Source organism: Diabrotica virgifera, chromosome 3 (assembly GCF_917563875.1).
Source record: "Diabrotica virgifera virgifera chromosome 3, PGI_DIABVI_V3a".
Classification (NCBI taxonomy): Eukaryota; Metazoa; Arthropoda; class Insecta; order Coleoptera; family Chrysomelidae; genus Diabrotica; species Diabrotica virgifera.
In genome coordinates this window covers 248,383,070-248,393,197 of record NC_065445.1, presented here as the reverse complement: position 1 = coordinate 248,393,197, position 10,128 = coordinate 248,383,070, and positions in this window count along the sequence as shown.

The following is a 10,128-nucleotide window of genomic DNA, read 5'->3' as shown; positions in this document are numbered from 1 at the left end:
GTCGGAAATTTTTTTAACTAAATACGTATTTTCTGAAAATAAAATTATATAATAAATATACTTACAATCATAAAATGTATAAAAAAATAAAAAAATAAAAGCTTTTATTGGGATTCGAACCAGCTATCAGCGCGGTTGGTATATTGGGGTTCATTCGCCTTAAACGCTTCGCCACGGAGGCAATGTGTCATTATGTGCAAAGATCGACTAACTAAACGTATTAAGCTTTTGACATTTTTGAATTAAATTAAATTAATTTGATTTTGAATTGAAATGATTTAGAATTGAAAAAATACAACAAAACATAGAGTAAGAAAACAATATATTAAGTGAACATTGATAGAAATTTTGATGGTAATCAAATTATGTAAATAAAAGTATTACATACTACGTATTTTGGTAGGATCAAATAGGTAGGTACCTATGATACATTTACAATTATTACGTACCTGTTGCTTTTAAAAACTATTTAAATGTCACTACAATTATAAACTTTTTTGTTTCTGTCCTCACAACAATAAAACTAATATATTATACATTTGTTTACGTTCATATTGAACAATTATTTATTATTGACAGATCATTTCAACACCCAATCAGATCCCGTATAACGACTAATACCATACTGTCGGTGTGCGCATGCGCGCAGATCAATAAAAATTCACCCTTAATCTTAATCGCGCCTAAAGAAGTATAACTTCAAAAATTGATATTGTACCAATATGTGATTTTGCCTGGGGAGTGAGTTTCACCCATAGGCGTAACTAGGATGATCCTAAGGGGGGGTTACAACTACCCGAAAGGGCTACTGGAAGGTCTCTAAGGGCTATTGTGTTAAGCGTATAGAGCTCAAAGTACATTCCAATGGGGGGGGGGTATAACCCCCAAACTCCCTTGGTTACGCCTATGGTTTTACCCCTTCTTGGGAATGGGGTAAAATGACTAATTCTAAGCGCAAATTTGGTCTATACAGCTTTTTCACCATTTCAATACTGTTCGAGTTATTTGTTCGAGTGAATATGTACATCTTTCAACAAAAAAGACACACTTTTAGACGGTTTTCCTCAAATTACTCAAAAAGTAAGTATTTTATCCAAAAAAGTAGCAAAAATCAAGCATATAAAAAAAACAAAAAAAATGGTGTATATTTGAAGTCTGTAGACAAAATATTGTAGAGTTGTAGCTAACAAAAGGTAGGTTCTTATTCATCAAATTCCAAATAAAATATTTCAACGTGAAATATCCAAAACGTCAGGCACTTTTTGGGGAAAACTTATCACAACTTTAAAGTGTTTAAAAAAAGCTTTATTTTTTTTTAAGTTTCTAATAGCAACAGTAAGTAAGTTACGCTCAAAATAATGTTGGTCCCTCTTTTTTTCGGAAAAAAAAATCGTGAAAATCACTCCTAATTAGCATCCCAAATGAAATTAATCGTTACCGATTTACAAGTTACTTTACTTATATTGTATTGTTCATATGATCTGTAAGTTTCATTGGTACAAATTGTTTATTTTTGAAAAGGCTGTAATTAAAAGGGCTTCAACGAGTTACTAATCCCGAGTGTATGCAAATTTTGAACAGCCATATCGTAACTCACAATCTTACAATCACACCTTTAAAGTGTTTAAAAAAAGCTTTATTTTTTTTTAAGTTTCTAATAGCAAAAGTGAGTAAGTTACGCTCAAAATAATGTTGGTCCCTCTTTTTTTCGGAAAAAAAATCGTGAAAATCACTCTTAATTATCATCCCAAATGAAATTAATCGTTACCGATTTACAAGTTACTTTACTTATATTGCATTGTTTATATGATCTGTAAGTTTCATTGGTACAAATTGTTTATTTTTGAAAAGGCTGTAATTAAAGGGCTTCAACAAGTTACTAATCACGAGTGTATGCAAATTTTGAACAGTCATATCGTAACTCACAATCTTACAATCACAACTTTAAAGTGTTTAAAAAAAGCTTTATTTTTTTTAAGTTTCTAATAGCAAAAGTGAGTAAGTTACGCTCAAAATAATGTTGGTCCCCCTTTTTTTCGAAACAAAAAATCGTGAAAATCACTCCTAATTAGCATCCCAAATGAAATTAATCGTTACCGATTTACAAGTTACTTTACTTATATTGTATTGTTTATATGATCTGTAAGTTTCATTGGTACAAATTGTTTATTTTTGAAAAGGCTGTAATTAAAGGGCTTCAACGAGTTACTAATCACGAGTGTATGCAAATTTTGAACAGCCATATCGTAACCAATTTTTGTCTTAGAGTAAAACAAAAAATCCAACATATTCAGAGAACAAAGCCTACATTTTTTTTACTCCTTGAGGTTTTTGGTATCACTAATAAATTTTAAGTTATTTTAAAGAAAGAAACTTTTTCAATCAGCCAAATACGAATATTTTCGGGGGATATCAGGTGTATAATAAAAGTTTTGGTGAAAATATCACGATGGTTGGTTCCAGATCTCACTTCTAGTGGTATTCAAATAACTACTGCTCAAAATTGCACATTTAATATTAATATAAATAATTGCTCAACAATAAATCAAACATAATTTTTAGGATGCAATTATAAAAATACAGTACTAGATCGGTCCGATAATAGGTCTGGATCCCGCGTATGAAAAAAAGTTGATTAATAGCAAGCTGGAAATTTGTTAATAGCTTAAGGGTGTCTAGTCGGACAAACTTTGATATATGGGAACACTGGAACAAAGGAAGTTTTAATTGTGGAACAGGCTAAAAGTTTGGAACGGTAAGACCACGAAAACGGCACATGTATTTTGTCCGACAGAACAGACTGAAACTCTCCGAACAGAGATTAAACTCTCATGCAAAAATCAGACTGCTATTTATCACCAAATGGGCGTTTTAATGAGTGGAACATGAAGAATATGTCAAATGACAGGACTTACGACAGGTGATAAATAGCAGTCTGATTTTTGCATGAGAGTTTAATCTCTGTTCGGAGAGTTTAAGTCTGTTCTGTCGGACAAAATAAATGTGCCGTTTTCGTGGTCTGAACGTTCCAAAATTTTAACCTGTTCCCCAATTAAAACTACCCCTGTTCCAGTGTTCCCATATATCAAAGTTTATCCGACTAGACACCCTTAAGCTATTAACAAATTTTCAGCTTGCTATTAATCAACTTTTTTGAAGTTATACTTCTTTACGCGCGATATGAGGGTGAATTTTTATATGTTAAAACCTATGATCCGGGCGCATGCGCATTATAACTTCGTTCTGATTGGATGTTCAAATGACATGTCAAAAATTATCCAATATGGCAGCTGTAGCACAGCTGTGGTGTGGATGGTTGACGGTTTGGTTATGTAATGTATGGTTGTTGCATGTTAAAATTTGTGGGAAGAGAAACAACAAAGGTTAGTTAATAGTTATACTGCCTTTTTGAAGGTATACTTCTTTAGACGCGATTTCATTGAGGGTGAAATTTTAGTAATCTGCGCACACAGGCAGTATGGAGTTCGTTACTAAATGTTTTAATTTATGTATTTATCAGTCCAGAAAAGGTGTGGAAAGAATATATTAGTGTTTTTAAATATATTTTTCTACAAAAGTGTTAAAATAGTACATTATATACCGCGGGACTGAAGTAGTACATTTAATCCTGAAGGAAAAGTTTATGGCCCGACCGCAGGGAGGGCCATAATTTACCTGAAGGATTAAATGTACTTCAGTCGCAAGGTATATACGATACTTTTCGTACTTCCGGTATGATTTTATTAATTATTTCAATAATTTCAATCAGTTTTTTCTCTCTTCAACTCATTTAATAAACTGTCTTTAAAATAAGTTACCATAGTAACATTGCGTTGTGACAGTTATAATTTAGAAACATTGTCATTACTAGTGTCATTGTAAAGAAACATTGTTATTGATAATTATTGGTATCATGAGTGAAGAAGGTGTATCTGATATTGATAAAAGAGCAGCCGAAGTAGGTGAAGAATTGTTACCACCGAAATCTAGAAAACTATACGAGCAGCAGTACGATGCTTTTAAAAAGTGGTGCCGCTTAAAAAATGTGAGACAACCTACTGAAAATGCGCTGTTAGTCTACTTCGATGATAAATCAAAAGCGGTTTGTGCCTCAACTCTCTGGGCACATTACTCAATGCTGAAATCGGTTATTAACATTAGAGAAGATATTGATATAAGTAAATTTCCAAAATTATTAGCTTTTTTGAAGAGAAGAAATGAGGGATTTAAGCCAAAGAAGTCAAGAATTCTCACGTCTGAGCAGGTAGATCAGTTCTTACGGGAGGCTCCGGATGATAAATATTTAATGCTTAAGGTAAATTTGGAAATTTGTTTATATTCAGAAATTTTAAGAAATCAATTTTTTTGTAGGTTGCACTTATTTTGGGCGTTGCGGGAGCTTGTCGTGGAAAAGAGTTGGTTGATTTAGAAATCGACGATGTGAGAGATTTGGGCGATTCCTTCCTAATTGCGATTAGAAACACCAAAAATAAAATTGACCGAAATTTTGTGATCAAAAATTCAGAAAACAGTGCCATCAGTTTTGTGGCGATATTTCGGAAATATGTGGCATTGCGAAAGACAGGGACAACTCATTCAAAATTTTTTGTTCAATACATCAACAAAGAATGTACTACGCGAGTAGTAGGAAAAAACATGTTTGGTACAATTCCACGGCAAATAGCAGCTTTCTTGAAATTAGAAAATGCGACGTCTTATACGGGACATTGTTTTAGACGCACATCTGCGTCTTTGTTAGCTGATTCGGGAGCAACAATAGACGTGCTGAAGAGACATGGAGGATGGAAATCCTCCAACGTGGCCGAGGGATATATTGAATCGTCTATTAAAAATAAACAAAAAATTTCAGATAAAATATTTGGTCAAGTCGCCGATTCGTCCACTATAGTTATGCCACAGTCCTCATTCTCGCTTCCTGTTTCCGCAGGATCTTCGAAACAAACACCAGTTCAATATGAAAAGGACCTATCTGTTACTCGTCAGTTACCTGCTGCATTAACCCAGGAAAGACTGGTCAATATGACGAACTGTCACAATATTAATTTGAATATTAACGTTAATTACCATTCTAATTAATTATATTTTTCAATAAAATATCCCTTAAATTCGTTTGTTTGTGATTTAATCGTTCCGGGAGTTTCGTCAATATTTAATCCCGGAGGGATTAAATGTGACACTTTAGTACCTGTCACAAGGGAGTGAAGTTGTCACTTTAGGCCCAGAAGTACGAAAATGCAATTTATAGCACTCCATAGGATCGTTAAAAATGCTACTTTAAAGCACCGGTGCTTTAAAAATTTTAAGGCACTGCAGTTAAAAGTGAATTGTCAAATTGTGAAACGTCAAAATATTTATATTTCATTTAGTAACATTAATAGATATTAATAATACCTTTTTACGAATGTTTCTTCTAAAATTTAGGAATATATTAATTTTATAATACATTTAAGTATGTAGTAATTTTCTTTACAATTTTTACTTACCAATTTGTTTTGTTTATACCTAATATCGCCGTTGTATAGCAAGTGTCTGCGTAGATTAGCGGTATGTGTATTTAGCTACGAACCCGTTAGTACTTGGTTCGATTCCCACATAAGGAAATTTTTTTTGTTTATTATTAGTGGTTTTTGACATCTTAGACTATTATTATATGGACTTATAAATGATTAAAAATAATTAAAAATAATTAAAATAATTAATCGGGATGTTGCCCAACTATTTACCGGGTTGCAAATTTATAATAATTGCCTATTTCAAAATGCACTTTTGAAATGAATTTTTCTTATGCACAACTGCAATTTCAGATTTCTTATTCATTACAATAGTTCACAAAATTTCCTGACATTCTCACGAATCCAACGCACCAAACTGCATTAAAATCCGTCTTACGGCGCCAAAAATCGAGAGTAAGGCCTTTTTTTGTGCTTCAATGCCTCGACTAATTCGGCCAGAGATCGAGAAGTCGTGAGTTCGAATCCAGTGCAATCCTATACTTTTTTGATTTTTTTGAAAGCGTGCACAAAATTAGTTTAGTGTTTAAAAAAAAAATAAAACAAACTGTTTAAAGTATATTTATTTTTAAGAAATCATATAATAGAAGTATAACTTCTTACGTGCGTACAAAGTACACACACATTCTTTTTTTTTTTTTTTCATACGCGGAATCCAGACTTATAAGTACTTACCCTTCAAAAGGAAAACGAAATTTTTGGAAAAGTGGCAATTTATTTCTGAACATAGTCTCCTTTTAGCTCGATTCACTTGACCTAGCGATGCTCCACATTCTTAAACCCCTTCTGAAAAATACTTTTTCTCGAGATCTGCAAAGTAGGCTTCCGTGGGGATGATAAACTCTTTATTCGACTTACATTTCTTCCCGGCAAGTGACTTTTTCAAGTTTGAAAACAAAAAGAAGTCGTACAGGCCCAAATGTGAAGAATACGTTAAATATAACATAGTCCAGAGAAATAAGATTTTTCTCGTGACACATCCCCCTCCAGGCCAAAACCAAATTTTTTGAGTAATATGGACATCTATATTAATAACCTATATGTTTCCTGCAGCCGATTTTGATAATATACATATTTATAAACAAATGAAGATCAAAAACGGTAAATTTTCGCTTTTTTCGTCTATTACTAAAAAGTAAAGCATTCCAGTGGCGGCTCGTACCACTTTAAGAAGGTAGTGCCAGAATTCGGACAGCCGCCAAAATTTTTAGTGACGGGTTCAGGATATTGTCAAAAAAGTTATAAAACAGAAATTAAAAAAAAATGGGCGCTGATACTTTTACCTTATGTAGTTTATGTATATTTATGTTAGATGACTTGCCTCATAGAAGCAGAAAAATTCTATGCGGGGACTTCAACATTAATTATGATGCTGCTTGTGCTACCCAAATGTCCTTGGTCAACATATTTGAATCATATGGTCTCTCAATGCACGTTAATTCTCCTACAAGGATTACAAAAACTTCATCTACCATAATTGACTATATTGTCTCAGATTTCTCACCCCTTGATGTCTGCTCTACAATTATTAATGCGGGATTATCAGATCATGAAGCAGTATTTACGAAGTTTAACATCTTCAGCAAACCCTCCTCGAAAACCCGACGTTTAGGTAGGATTTTTTCCGCTGGGAATTTTCATAAATTTCAAAATTTATGCTTAACTTCTGAGTGGCATTTTCCTTCTGCGGACGTGGACTATAATTTCAACGATTTTATAGAAAAGCTTGTCTCTATCTTCAATAAGGCATTTCCTTTAATTTCAATTAAGCCAAAACATCACAAACCCTGGGCTACAAAAGGTATTCGCATATCAGCCAAAAATATGCGCTCACTATTGTATATCAAGAAATTTGCTACCAACGTCTCTGTCACTCAATATATCACCAAGTACACGGTAACCTATCTGAAACTCATCAAATCAGCTAAAAAAGCCTACTATCAAAATCGTATGGAAAGCTCTAAAAGTGTTGCAAAAGAAACTTGGTCCATAATAAACGATCTTCGAAATAGAACTCACGCAGTTCAAACATTTGCCCTTCCAGACCCGGAAAAATTAAACGAATATTTCGTTAATGTGAGTAAAAATATAACTTCTACTATTTTGCCACAAAAAGATCCCATTTCCTATCTCCCCAATTCAGGAGGGTTCTCGAATTCATTCTTTTTAAGACCAATCGATATAACTGAACTGATCCAAACTATCAATAGTATCAAAAGCAAATCATCCTGTAGTACTGATGGACTATCCATAAAAATCTTCTCAAATCTCACAGAAAATGTGTTGGAAAACCTCGTCTCACTAATTAATGATTCCTTTGAAAGAGGCAAATTCCCAGAGTGCCTAAAGATAGCCATTATTATTCCCCTTCATAAGGGTGGTGAGAAATCTAATGCTTGCAACTATAGACCTATTGCCTTACTACCGGTACTTTCAAAAATTATTGAGAGACTCATAAAAACCCGTCTCATGTCCTTTCTCATTGATAACATCTTATCCCAAAATCAGTTCGGCTTTTTAACTAATAAATGTACCACTGATGCCTTGTTTTCTGTGTTTCATGAGGTTTACCAATCACTAAACAATAATCTTTATACTGCCACTGTTTTCTGTGACTATGCCAAAGCTTTTGATTGTGTAAATCACGACATTTTGATTAAAAAACTAAATTTCTATGGGATTCGAGGTATTTCTTTGAATTGGTTCCAATCTTACTTGAATAATAGGAAACAAATAGTTAGAGCAAATGATACTGACTCTAGTCTCAAAAACATTGTATGTGGAGTACCACAAGGTTCAGTATTGGGTCCTCTACTGTTCCTTATCTTTATAGATGACATCACTAACTTAAAAATCGATGGAAAAATTTTTCTTTTTGCTGATGATACCAGTATCACTTGGAGCAACTCAACTATTGCATCTCTTCATGCAACTATAACTTCTGATTTGCTTACGATAAAAACCTGGTCTGACTCTAATTTACTGTCTTTTAACGTGGATAAGACAGTAGCATTATCCTATAAAAGTGCTCTTCAACCCCTGCTTGTTAATAACAGCCAGATCTCTACCGTTGATTCTGTAAAATTTCTTGGTATTTTTTTAGACAGCAACCTCAAATGGTCCCTTCATATCGATGTGTTAAGTAAGAAACTCGCCTCAGCCTGCTATGCTATAAGATCTGTTTCGAAAGAACTCAATTTAGCATCTTCTAAACTAACATATTTTTCTTTGTTCGAGTCTCATCTTCGATATGGTCTTCCTTTTTGGGGTTCTAGTACAGCTGCCCAGTTAGATGTTATTTTCAAATTACAAAAAAGAGCAATAAGGTACCTGTTTGGCCTCAGAAGAACAACACATTGCAGAAGTTACTTCAAAGATCACGGCATTTTAACCCTTACATCTTTATATATTTTAGAAACTGTTTGCTTAATTCGTAAACACATGCATGTCTTTCCAGCAAGGCCTCGTCATGACTACTCCACCAGAAATTCAAATTTTGATGTCTATTTACCGATCCCGTCCTCTGAGTTAGTAAAGAAATCTATATTATATTCCGCAAAAAAACTATACAACCATCTTCCTTTACAACTCAAATCTGCAACATCTTTCCCCAAGTTCCGTAAAATGACAAAAGCTCATCTATCTAAAAGACCATATTATTCAGTAGAAGAGTTTCTGAATGACTAACTAAGAAATTACAGTAATGTACAAGTAACCAAACTTATCTATATTTGGGTGTTACATGCAGCAGCTTAAACTTATTAGTTCCTATGTCTATAAATAGTTTACTTTGTTGTATATTCACTTTGCAATTTCTATAAATTGTTGCAAATATATCGATTTTGTTTTCTTTTCTTTACTTTATTAACTTATATTTTGTATTTATGTATATTTTTTTTATATTGACGATTTATCAAATTTCAGAAAATTGTATTTGTTATTGTTATTGTTAGATATTATTTATTTATTTTTTCTGACTTTAATTAAGCTTTGTCCATAAAATTTGTATTTTCAGTGACAATAAAGCATACTTCTATTCTATTATCTGAGGTGCCAAGAAATTGTTCAAAATTTATCAAAACAGTTCCGTAAATTCATTAACAATAAAAAACTCTCAACTTACAACCATTATTTACTGCTAATATTACTTAGCTTGTATTACGATTTAGTCTCTATTTACAAAATTATAAAAATAATACTATTTCTATTTCATTATTTACACACATGCACAAAGTTGTGTTAATACCACTTTTAAAGTTTACGATACATCCTTCTTGTTTTTTTTGGTTGCAAAGTTTTCAACGACTTTATTATTAAAATTATCAATACCATGTACAAAATGCTTTTCTGCAGATAACATACCTAAGTCGTTCTTCTTTCATTGTATATTTAACTAATGTTTTAATTCGTTTTAACATCGAAAAACAGCGTTCTGCTTCAGATATTGATATAGGAATGGTAATTAAATTGCTTAAAAGTTTAATAGTTTCTTCCAATGTGCTTTTTAAACCTTCCTTATTTAATAAAACTCATAGCGGAATAGCCCCAGAGGTAGTACTTAATTCGTCTCACTAATACAGTAGGTACTTCTAATTCA